The 13,048-nt window shown below is 46.7% G+C and overlaps 1 protein-coding gene across 1 annotated transcript in view; it reads right to left on the reverse strand.

Moving 5' to 3' along the window:
• The window catches only part of CDCA7L (cell division cycle associated 7 like), a 219,171-nt gene extending 208,419 nt beyond the window's left edge, over window positions 1–10,752 (reverse strand). The window contains exon 1 of the mRNA XM_007183925.3: window positions 10,601–10,752. The gene's annotated coding sequence lies outside the window, so the exon portion shown is untranslated. The remainder of the gene's footprint in view (window positions 1–10,600) is intronic.
• Between the last annotated feature and the right edge of the window lie 2,296 nt (window positions 10,753–13,048).

Here is a 13,048-nt window from a genome sequence, read left to right on the forward strand (position 1 = left end):
CAATAATGAAAAAGTCTGAGATATTTTGAGAATTACCAAAATGTGATACAGAAACACAAAATGAGCAAATGCTATTGGAAAAACGGCACTGAGAGACTTGCTCCATGCAGGGTTGTCACAAACCTTCAATTTTGTAAAATATCTGCAAAGCACAATAAAGCAAAGTACAATAAAACGAGGTCTGCCTGTACTGTTCCTGGTACCACCTGTAGCTCAGCGGGCCTGTGGTAGCCCACGTGCTTTCTCACTAGACGCATGCCTTGGCCCTAAGGGCAAACCCTCTGTCCTGCTGCAGGACAGAGCCCCCAGTCCTGTGTATGTATCTGCCATGCTCCATCACACACTGAGGGATGTCTCCTCACTGCAGGCACGCTTAGCTGTTCTCAGATGGAAACAGTATGTATGAAATGCTGCATGTCATCTGCAGAAGCAATTCAACCGAAAGACACTCTCATAAGATATTTACTTAAAGCAAATCAAAGCTATTCAGTAAGACAAACAGTAAAACACGGGCGACATTATCTCACTGCAAAGAGGATTGCCTCGGCCTCACCGACAGACACTCATGGCCATGAGAACATAAGTAAAAACTCAACAAAGCCCTGGTCCCAGTGGGTGTTCTGTCAGCCATCAGAATTTAGGCACCAAACCATAGTTCATGCAGCATGTTAGAAGCAGTGGAGGGTCAACCAAAAAGGGCAATCATCCATGGCTAATGATTAATAATGCAACAGTAATTGTAACACAGGGATAGAAATTGCTATCTACCATCACAAGTGCCTTTTTGAGGGTGGATCCTGGAAAAATGAAAGGCTCTTTCATTCTGCCCAGTTCCCACATGGGTTTGGATTTGCAGAGTTTGGCTTGGAGCTAAACTTTGGTAGTGGGGACAGTAAGGAGCTGAAATTGGAAGGACCTGGTTTTCCTCCTGAAAGGAAGGCAGTAGAGGAACTGAGTAGGAAGCTGGAGTTTGCACTATGGAAAAAGGGCCAAGCTATTTTTTTTTTTTTAAATAAGGGATGTCTTGAATTCAATGTTAAATTGTATGTGTTGCTATATTAATGGGATGGTACGAAATGCTGATTGAGATCCATTCCTGACTCCCGAGGTTACAAAGTGGTGCTGTGATAACAACAGATAATACAGGGTACTGTAAAGAACCAAGTTCCCAGATTCTCCAGGTCCGAGGGGCTACCAGCATTCATATGGGATCTATGTAGACAATGAGTCAGACCTGCAACGGGGACCAACTCCTGCTATCAGCAGTCACATAAAGGTAAACCAGTGCGCAGTAAAGGGTTAACCTTGCCCAAAGAAAGGTGGGACCCAGGTGAGGCTCCTAGGAGTTAACCTCTGAGCCCGCGGAATAGCCTGCCTGATCAGTGTCTTTGTTTACCTGGTTGCCTTGGACCACATCGAATAGTCTACGCCAACAATGTGATTTATGATGGAGGCCTTGGGCCATATGGTATCACCTTGACCTCTAAGGGCTGGAGACTGAAGTCAGTCCTATGCGTGGTCAGCCATGCTGACATGACTGACCCCCAACAAAAACCTTGGATACCAAGGCCTGGGTGAGCATCCGCGGTAGCGATAACCTGGGCACATTGCCACACATCACTGCTGGGAGAAGTAAGCACTGTTCCACGACTCCACTGGGAGAGGACCAATGGAAAATCACACCTGGTCGCTCTTGGACTCTGCCCAACACACCTCTTCCGTTTGCTGTGATACGTCATAATGGTGAGTATAATCACGTTACTGAGTTCTGTGAGTCCTTCTAGAGAACCATGGAACTTGAGGGTGGTCTTGGGGACCTCCTGAACTGCAGCCTGTCTCTTCTTCCTCTCACCAGGTAATTGTAGAGAAAAGAAAGGGTGAGGGCCACAGAGCATCCCCATCCCCTCCCAGTTCTGCAGGCTCAGGTCACAGGACCCTGCCCTGCCCTGAAAGGGGTGATACTGACAGGAGAGTGGAATTTTAGAAATAAACAGCATGGAATTTTTGTAACCAGAAGAAGACTGTTAGAATAACAAAGTGATTGGAAAGTAAGAGTCAGCCTGAGACGTGGAAGGAGCCCGCCTGATGCTTTAACAGGGGCCAGTGGGAGGAGTTGTTGAGAAAAAGGTTCATATTGATACCATACCATTTGAGATGCCTCAGTGAAGCTGGCCTTCACACAAATGTTCCTTCTGCATAGGGCAGTCATTTTCAACCCAGACTGCACTTAGAATCACCTAAGCCAGGTGGGTCTTACCTGCAGGGATTCTATTGTAATTAGGGTGGTCTAGAGGGTTGCCATTACTATTTTTTTTTAAATTAGCTTTATTGAGAAATAATTTACAAACAATAAAATTACCAGTTTTAGGGCTTCCCTGGTGGCACAATGGTTAGGAATCCGCCTGCCAATGCAGGGGACAGGGGTTCGTGCCCTGGTCCGGGAAGATCCCACATGCCGCGGAGCAACTGGGCCCGTGAGCCACAATTACTGAGCCTGCGCGTCTGGAGCCTGTGCTCCGCAACAAGAGAGGCCGCGACAGTGAGAGGCCCGCGCACCGCGATGAAGAGTGGCCCCCGCTCACCGCAACTACAGAAAGCCCTTGCACAGAAACGAAGACCCAACACAGCCCAAAATAATAAATAAATTAATTAATTTTTAAAAATTACCAGTTTTAAATGTACAATTTGTTGAGCTCTGAGAAATGTACATACTAAAAACACTACCATAATTATGATGTAGAATATTTCCATCTCCCCAAAATGTTCCTGTCTAGCCTGTTTAGGCTGCTATAACAAAATACCACAGAGTGGGGAGCTGGTAAAGAACATACACTGATTTCTCCCAGTTTTGGAGGCTGGGAAGTCCAAGATCAAAGTGCCAGTATGGTCAAGTTCTAGCAAAGGCCTGCTTCCTGGTTCATAGCTGGTACCTTCTCTCTGTAACCTCACACAGTGGAAGGGGCTAGGGAATCTCTCTGGAGCCTCTTTTATAAAGCAGGAATCCCATTCATACGGGCTCTGCCCTCGTGTCCTAATCACCTCCCAAGGGCCCCACCTCCTAAGACCATCAACTTTGGGAGTTAGGATTCAACATATGAATCTGGGGTGGTGGAGGCCACATTCAGACCACAGGAGTTTTCTTGTGCATCTGTACCTTTGATACATTCCTCTAATCCCTGGCCCCTAACAGTGATCTAATTTCTGTCTCTATAACTGTACCTTTTCTAGAATGGATATAAATTATATCGTATGTAGTCATTAGGTCTAATGTCTTTCACTTAGCATTATGTTTTGAGATTCATCCACATTGTGCTTATCAGTAGTTTGTCACTTTTTATTGCTGAATGATTTCCTAATCTATGTATATACTGTAATTTGTTTATCCATTTATCAGTTGGTAAATATTTGGGTGGCTTCAGTTTTTGGCTCGTATGACTAAGTCATCTATAAACATTTAAGGACAAGTCTTTGTCTTGACATATCTTTTTATTTCTCTTAAGTAAATATCTATGAGTGGCAGTGCTGAATCGAATGGTAAGGGTCTGTTAAACTTTGTAAGAAACTGCTAAACTGTTTTCCAAACTGGCTGTACCATGCTGCATTCCCACCAGCAATGTAAGGGAGTTCCAGTTACTCCACATCCTTGCCAGCACTGGTTTTATCTTATAGGTCCTCTTTTATCAGAGTTTGATGATTCTTTGTTTTAAACTTTCCCTGTTTAACCTCCTGTGTGGTTTTAAGCTCCAGATTGGATGCAGGCAAATTGATACAGATTTTAAACCATGAATTCAATTTCTTCAGTTAATATAGGACTATCATGTTATCTTTTTTTTTTTTTTTAAGTCTTTACTGAATTTGTTACACTATTGCTTCTGTTTTATGTTTTGGTTTCTTGGCTGTGAGGTGTGTTGGATCTTGCTCCCCGACAAAGGATCGAACCCGCACCCCTTTTATTGGAAGGCGAAGTCTCAACCGCTGGACCGCCACGGAAGTCCCTCATCGATGTCTTCGTGAGTAAGCCTTGTTAGTTTATGTTTTTAAAGGCATTTGTCAGGGAGTGACATCATCAAAATGGCAGAATAGAAGTTTTCTACTATATTGCCCCCAAAGAACACCAATCTGACAATCATTCACATGTCAGAGAGACTTTGTGGAAGTCCAGGAGTCCAGCAGAGAAGTTACAGCACACCACTGGAGGAAAAAAAAAAATTCCAAGATTGGACACATCAAAGAGGGTAAGAGGAACAGCTGACTTGACCTACATCATGCCTCCCCCAGATAGCTGAGCTCGGGGGCCAGAGAGCCTTTCTCAGCCTGTGATTTCTCCTGTGGGAGAAAGTGAGTGTGTGAGAGCCTGGATTCCCCAGCTGTGTGGACGCTGCCAGAGAGGCTCATTTCATCCAGACCTCTAAGTCAGGAGCTGCACACACGGACAAACCTTTAGCTAGACTAACTAAAAAAAAAAAGAGAAGACTCAAATAAAGAAAATCTGAAACAAAAGAGGAGATATTACCACAAATTCGCCACAGAAATACAAAGGATCATAAGAGATAATGATGAATAATTACATACCAGCAAATTAGATAACCTAGAAGAAATGGGTCAATTCCTAGAAATTTACAACCTACCAAGACTGAATTATGAAGGAATAGAAAATATGAACAGACCAATAATGAGTAAAGAGATTGAATCAGTAATCAAAAACCTCCCAACAAAGAAAAGTCCAGGATGAGATGATTTCACTAGTGAATTCTACCAAATGTTTAAAGAAGAATTAACACCAGTCCTTCTCAGACTCTTCCAAAAGACTGAAAAAGAGCGAACACTCCCAGCTTCATTTTATGAGGCCAGTATTACTCTGGCCAGACAAGGACACTACAAGTTAAGAAAACTACAGGCCAATATGCCTGATGAATATAGATGCAAAATTTTCACTAGCACATCAGCAAACCTAATTCAAAAGCACATTAAAAGGATCATATACCCTGATCAAGTGGGATCTATCCCTGGGATGCAAGGATGGTTCCACAACTGCAAATCAGTAAATGTGATACACCACGTTAATATACACATAGACCAAAGCAATTGTCAAAGTACTGTAAGAGCTTGCTGAAGTTGCAATGGAAATACAAAAGATGGGCACATGGTCCAAGGGGACGGAGAGGGAGGGAGCAAGGCGAGAGGGATCAGATCAGATATAGATTGCCAGAGAAAGTGAAATCTAAGAAGAAATGTAAAGGATGGATACAGACCAGATAGAGGAAGAGAAATAAAAGAATCTTCTATGCCAATAGTTCTCAATCCTGGCTGTATGTTGTTTTTTTTTTTAAATAACATATGTTAATTTTGAGGTCTGTGAGTGAAAAAGCTATTCCAGGCCTCTCTCCTTGGCTTGTAAATGGCTGTTTTCTCCCTGTGTCTTCACACCATCTTCCCTCTATGAATCGAGGTGCATAAAAAATGAGATGAGACTTGTCCCAATTTCCCCTTCTTATAAGGATATCAGTCACATTGAGTTAGGGGCCCCATCCTGCTACAATATGACCTCATCTTAATGAATTACATCTTCAATGACCCTATTTCCAAATAAGATCACATTCTGAGGTACTGAGGGTTAGGACTTCAACATATGCATTTGTGGAGGTAACAGTACAACCCATGAAATGTGTATGGTAGCAATTATCAATTTACAATTTCATGTCTTTGAGAAGAAAATCTCCCGAATCCTAGCTTTAGGAAGCAGATGACATTACCCCAGTGGTTGCTGGCCAGTGTGCTACCACATTCTGTACAACGGGATGCACAACTGAGCCTCCTCTGATGCCTTTCCCTGCCTTTCCCTGAAGATGTACCCACTCTGGTGACATGGCAGATGAAGTGCTCAGCTGAGTGAATCTCGAGTTGCGGAAAAGAACGGGTGATGGTCTGTATGAAGTTATCTCAAATTGGCCAGAAAGAAAGACTGGTCACTTACCAAATGCTGGATAACTCTGCCTTGTAGATGCAGAAGGAATCCCAGTGGAGAAGAAAGCAAGAAATACTGAGAGAATATTGCAAAACTGATTTTTTAAAAGTATTTAAAAACTTGCCCTCCTAAACTGGTGTCCGCTTATACCTCCATTCACTGTACTGCCTCAGGCACAAAAATATTGAACACTACTGCTGCATTAAATGACCTGTTAGGTGAAAAGATTAAACGGTTGGCTCTTAGGTGATTTGGGGGCACTGCTGGGCTCTCATCGTGCTCTTGAGGTCTTGCTTTGGCTGCCTGCCAATCAGACAGCCTCAAATCCCAGCATCCAGGGCAGTTTGGAGGTGCTTACTCAGGAGGGATTGGGTCTGATCTGGGACGCTGAGAGAAAGTTTTACAGATTAATTTACTTCCGTAGGACAGAAGAGGCTCGGCTGCCTTGCAAGCATGCGAACCACTAGATGGCGCTCCATGTCATACTGAATCTGCCAGAATTCAGCATCTTCAGAGTCTGGCCGGCTTCCAGGACTGGCTTAACCTTTGGGCACCACAGGCACAGGGCCTAAGTCCCACCATACCTTTAGAAACCCATGGAAGTATTTTAATTTCTTCTAAAATCATGAGAAAACAAGGAATAGAATACTCCCTGATTATATTCAACTTTATACAGTGCAGTTGTTAAATATACTTTCAAATATATAAATACTTATATATACACATATATATTATTATTATTATTTCTAATGCAGGAAAGGGCCCATGAAGACAAAGTGTCTAGGGCCCACAAAAGTCATAATATGGCCCTGATTGTTTCCCTGCATCACATCTGGAGTATTGATCAAAAATGTCATTGAAATTGAATGTAGTTCCAGGGCACACCTCTCCTTGTGGACGTCTTTCAAGATGCATGCATTCATAAACTTATTTAACTCAACAGATTTGTTCTCAGTCACATGTCCTCTTGATTTTACCTCCTAAATCCCTCCCCTATCTGTCACCTTCCCTGCACACCTATGCTGCCACCTTAGTCCGGGGCACTGGAACCTTCTCTTGGACTTTGACAACAGCTTCCTGCTGGCCTCTCTGCTTCCAGGTCCTTCTCTAAGCAGCCAGGGTCATTTCCCAAAAATCAAATCTGATAATGTCAAGTTTTTTGCTCTCATCTAAAACCTGCCATGACTCTCCACCGCCTATAGTAGTGGTCTCTCAAACAGGGTATGTGTACTCGAGGAAGCAGACAAGACAGCTCGTTGGAGCATAGAGAGAAAACAGAACTTCTACTTATATTTAGCTTTTATCTGCTTCTTTAGACATTTCCGGTTTTTTGTATGCTTTATTTATTTACACAACACATGCACGTTACTTATACATAAGTATACATGTATTGGGAAAGGTGTCGGTTTTCAACCTTTTTTTCCACCAGAAGGATGCATCACTGAAAGTGTTCGGAAACTTTCAAAATGATGTCCAAGCCTTTTCGAATCACACACAGGGCCTTTTTGAATCACACACAGGGCCTTTTCGAGATGGATCAGACCGACCTTTAGGATTTCTCTGCTTGCTCTAGCCACACAGAACACCCCTTAAGCGCTCAAAGCTCTTAAGCTTTCCCTCCCTAGTCAGCATCCTCCTCAGATCAAGTCCACCTCCCTCTTCAGCAGCCAGTCCCCGGCTCCTGCCCTCTGCCGCCTCCTCTCCTGGCTCCTCTCAGTAGCCCTGCTCTCCCATGTGCGATAGTCTATTTATTTGTTTATGTTTTTTCTTTTTCCTTTCTTTACCTTGTGATGAGTTGTGTGGGTGGGTGTCTGGCTGTGTGCGCACGTATCCACAAAAGGGTTGTGTTGATAAAGCAGGTATTAGATGCTGGGCACTGGGCTAGGCCCTACCTAGGTGTCATTTCAATTCATCTCTCATGCAGGTGACCAGCTTCTCCCAGTTTGCCTGGAACTTTCTACGTTTTAGCTCTGAAAGTCCTGTGTCCTAGGAAACTCCTCAGTCTCAGGGGAAACCGGGATGGTTGGTCACCCTATACAATAATCCCATTATAGGGGCTTCCCTGGTGGCGCAGTGGTTGAGAGTCTGCCTGCCAATGCAGGGGACACGGGTTCGAGCCCTGGTCTGGGAGGATCCCACATGCCGCGGAGCAACTGGGCCCGTGAGCCACAACTACTGAGCCTGCACTTCTGCAGCCTGTGCTCCGCAACGAGAGGCCGCAACAGTGAGAGGCCCGTGCACCGCGATGAAGAGTGGCCCCCACTCGCCGCAACTGGAGAAAGCCTTCGCACAGAAACGAAGACCCAACACAGCCATAAATAAATAAATAAATTTAAAAACAAACAAACAAAATAATCCCATTATACCAATAAGAAAACTAAGGCTCAGAGAAGTTATCAAAACTTAGCTAAGCTCATAAAGCTAATTAGCACTGGGATCTGGCTGTGTCCCTCAGAAAGTCAGCACTCTTTCCACCATAGCATGTTGCTTCTTCATGGGCAGGGACCGCGTCTTATTCAACTTTGCGTCTCCATGCCTGTCATGATTCCTGCATATATTAAATAGTTGATGGATGAGTGAATGAATGAATGAATGATTGAGTGAACTCTCCAACAGAGAATCAGAACAGCTGTTACATGGTGACACAGTGAACTAACCAAGCGGTGTCTCCTCCCTCTCTATGATTCGACATCATCTCAGAATATAAGAGAATTGGGCTCAGAGAGCATAAATGACTTGCCCAAGGTCACAGTTCCTGGAAGAATGTGGGGCAGGGACCAGAACTCAGGTTTCCTGACTCACACTCCAGGGATCTTCCTACTGGAACATTGAATGAAATAAGCCAAAGGGCAGAGGAAATAGTGGGAGAAAACTGGGCTATTTTTTAACATCTAACTGAAGACGCTAAGCAGCTCTGAATTGCCAGAATTTGCGTCATTTAAAAAACCCTAAGATTGGGAACTTTTCTTAAAAGAAAAGAAACATAACCCTGTCAAAAAAGAGTGCCTCCAAATGAACTTATCTACGAAGCAGAAACAGACTCACAGATACAGAGAACAGACTCGCGGTTGCCAAGGGGGAGGGGCAGTGGGGGAGGGATGGACTGGGAGTTTGGGATTAGCAGACGCAAACCATTACATATAGAATGGATAAACAACAAGGTCCTACTGTATTGCACAGAGAACTATATTCAATATCTTGTGATAAACCATAATGGAAAAGAATATATATATGTATAACTGAATCACTTTGCTGTAAAGCAGAAGTTAACACAACGTTGTAAATCAACTATACTTCAATACAATGAAGTTAAAAACAAACAAACAAACAAGAAGAGTGCCTCCACGTCGGGAGGGCTGAGTACCAGAGCATGAAATACAGGAAGTGTCATATTTGTCGTCCAGAGGGAGCCTTTGCTCTTGTCAATCCTCCCCACTGTGACCCAGAAACAGTCAAGCCTCGGGTCCACAACAACCTGGCATCTCCAAAGTGGAAGGACTATTTGGAGAAGCAGTGGCCAGGCACTGCCAGCCAGAGAAGGGGCAATGTCCCACACCCACCTCCTGCACCACTCTGAAATGCCCATTTATCTCCATCCTTATGGGCGTCTTTTGGCTTCCAGGCTGTGTTTGTGCTTTGTCCCTGGCCTTTATTGACCTCTTTGATTCTGCGAGGAAGCTCGGCCCCGGGCAAACGGGAATTTCAATGCACAATGGAAAACATGGGTTCCTCTAGGGCCGCTGGCTGATCCCAGCCTCTTGACCCTGGCCTTTCCAGAGAAGCTGTGGTCCCAACCCTGCCTGTGCCAAAGAATAAAAGGAGCCCAGTGGCGACCACTGGGGCCAATGCGAGTGACTGAGGGGACTTGCCCTTCTGTTCCTTCTGGGTTTGCCCTTAAGGCTCTTTCCTGGGAAAGAAGGGGAGGGAAGGAAATGAAGCTTTGTCTTTGCATTCTGTCCCTGCCCCACCCTGACCCCAAACTGGGGCGGCAGGCTGCCCACTGAAGCCACACCTGGTAATGTTCCGGCTGCTTATGTATGGCTGGGGAAGCAGGGTTGCTCAGCCATTGCGAGAGTGAGGGAAATGCTGAGCCCTCGTGGCATCTGGGAGGGTCAAAGTTTAGCCCTGGCAGGATTGTTGGGGTGACGATGCGGGGGCGAAGGCTCAGCAGAGGACAAGGATTCTCAGTACCCCCATCAGCGACAGTGTCGTTGTGAGCAGGGCTCAGCTAATGCCTCCCCTGGTCTCCGCTGAACTGTGGACGGTGTTCAGAGCCTCGAGGAAGAATGTGACAATGGTGGCCCGGGGCCCCTGGGCTGATTGCTGCTGGCGCAGACCTCAGGCCTGGCTTACCTGGAACCTGCTCTGGGACAGGGGACTTGGATTTACCCTGCAATCAGCGTTCAGGAATGTGCTGGAATCACTACCAGCTCCACGGACAGGCAAACACCACAACACCGGGAGGGGCCGAAACGACCTCCCTGGCCCACCCCAGCTCCAGGAGATCGTCAGCCATCCCTCGTCACCCACGGGGACCTGGAGCAGGCAGAGCTCGCCCCGTGATGCTTAGAATCCCGCCGATGCTGCAGCATCACTGTGCCGAGAATTGCGTCCACCTGGGTCTGTGACAGATACCTGAAGGGTAAAGCTGGGCTGTCGGAGGCACGCAGTGGAGGGGAGTCCACGCAGGCTGGAGGGGCCGCGCCAGCTTCCCTGGAGATGCCGAGCCTGGAACAGTTGGGGAGTCGCTTAGCGAGGAGCAGAGAAGAGCTGCAGGCCGTCGGCCTCATCCGGGGCACCGTGCGCTGCGTAAGGAGCGGAACGTGCGTCCAGTTCACGGCTGCAGCCCCGTGTGGAGCACAGCGCCCTCTAGTGCCCCGGGCGACTGCTTACAGGTGGTTGAATGAACAGCCTGGGAGCCGGGTGCCTGAAAGGTTGAGCTCGGCTGGAGCGGAGCGAACGTGTGTCTCTTGCGGTGGAGGTTAGGGTGGGGAGCAGTACCCAGAGCAGAGGCTGGAGAAGGAAGCCGGGCTCAGATCGGGAGGTGCTCTGTAGGCTTGTTTGGGACTGTTCACTTTCTCTTGAGGGTCGAAGGCAGGGAGCGGGGAGGAGTGAGGACCTGCCTGATCCATCCCACCCTGGCCCTCACCCTCCTCATCCCCTTAGAAGACAGCAGATGACAGTGCCTGCCGGACCCCTTCAAGCGTCAACACTTCCAGCTCGGCTCCTTTCTCATTCCCTTGATTTCTGTATGATTTAAAAAAAAAAAAAAAAAAAAGACTCTGCATTGTATTGTAAAAACAGAAAACAAGAACCTACTGGACCGTGGCCCAGTAAGGCAGAGCAGCCAAGCCATTGCCTCTCACTCACAACAGTGCCTCATTGTGTCCTTTGATTTTACCGGGGCCTGAAGAACACGCATTTACAACGGAGACGCAAATGCTGGGCAGGATCAGCACATGCCCACCAGATGGCGCTAATGGCTCACATTCTGGTCCCGACAGCGACGCAGGCCGTCAGTCAACAAATAGTCATTAAGCGTCAAACGTGCACGGTTTGCTGAGCTGAGCACTTTGTAGATAAAAATTCCAGCCACGCCAGCCTCCCTGTTGGTCCTTAAATTCCAGGTGCACCTTTAGGATCTCTGCACCTGCTGTCCCCTCTGCCCGGGCTACGGCTCCCCCAGGTGTTCGCATGGTTGGCTCTCCCTCCTTTCAGGTCTTCTCAGCAAGGCTGTGCTAGCGTCCTGGTGTAGCTATGACACAGTCCCACAAACTGTGCGCCTAAAACAGAAGTGTATTGTCTCACGGTTCTGGAGGCTGCAAGGTGTTGGCAGGGCTGGTTCCTTCTGAGGGCTCTGAGGGAAGGGTCTGTTCCAGGCCTCTCCCTTGCCTTGGAGATGGTGTTCTCCCTGTGTGCATCTCCAAATTCAACATTCTTATTAAGGACACCGGTCCAACCTGACGGCTCACACCAAAAGGACTTCATTTTAACTTGATAACCTCTGTAAAGACCCTGTCTCCAAATAAAGGCACACTCTGAGATCCTGGGGGTTAGGACCTTCACACGTGAGTTTTGAGGGGACCCGACTCAACCCATAACAAAGGCCTTTCCTGGCTACCCTATCGAACGTTTCCGCCTTCTTCCTGGCACTCTCCAATCCTCTTCCCTGCTTTAGCTTTTTTTCTTTAGGAACTTCTTATCATCTGATGTACTACTACATATTTTCCTTATCTGTCTTATCGCCCCTAACTGGATTGAAACTCCATGAAGGCAGGGATCTTTGTTATGTTCGTGGCTGTTTTCCCATCACCTAAAATAGTACCTGGCATGTAGTAGGTGCTCAAAAAATATACATTAGATGGAGCTAATGAAGTTTGTTGCAGATTAATAGGTTACTAATGAACGACAGGGGGCGGGGTTGCTGGTTGATTTAAAGGAAGTTAAACATTGGCAAGTGTAACCTCAGGCCCAGGGTGAGCTGCCCCTTCTTCTATTGGCCTCCCCTGCTTTTCCGCCTTACAAAGGGGACTTCATCTCCAGCCAGGGCTCAGAGTCTAGGCTCAGCCCTTTCGTGCTCACACCAACTGACTCTAAATGAAACCGGAGAAAGTTTTCCCAACTGCAGAGGACACAAGTACAGAACAGTGAGCATTGGTCCTTCTCAGTTTCATGTCAGAATTAGGATGCTTCTGTGTTGCTGCCAGGAAACCTGAAGCTTGTGAGGGGAGCTGCCGTCCTGGAGTTCCCGGGCCTGGGGTCCGAGGAGAGGGACAACAGGGAAAGGGGTGGAGTGGGACCAAGGAAAAGCCCTTCTGGGAGCTTCATGGAGCCCGCAGAGAGGTCGTGGCCCTGGATCAGATGTGCACAGGCTCCAGGATTGCTCAGCCTTTCTTATTCCTGGATCAATATGTTAATGACAATGTTAAGACTAACACCACCATTACCCCCGTTGTGCAGGCTGTATCAGACATCTTCCTTCAGAAAAATCGGCAAACATTTAGGGAGTCATTGCTTTGTCCCGGTGTTGAGCAAAGCACGTGGGGATTCAGAAGGCAACCTCACGTTTGTATCTCACTTCAG

The sequence above is a fragment of the Balaenoptera acutorostrata genome, chromosome 7 (genome assembly GCF_949987535.1).
Source record: "Balaenoptera acutorostrata chromosome 7, mBalAcu1.1, whole genome shotgun sequence".
NCBI lineage: Eukaryota > Metazoa > Chordata > Mammalia > Artiodactyla > Balaenopteridae > Balaenoptera > Balaenoptera acutorostrata.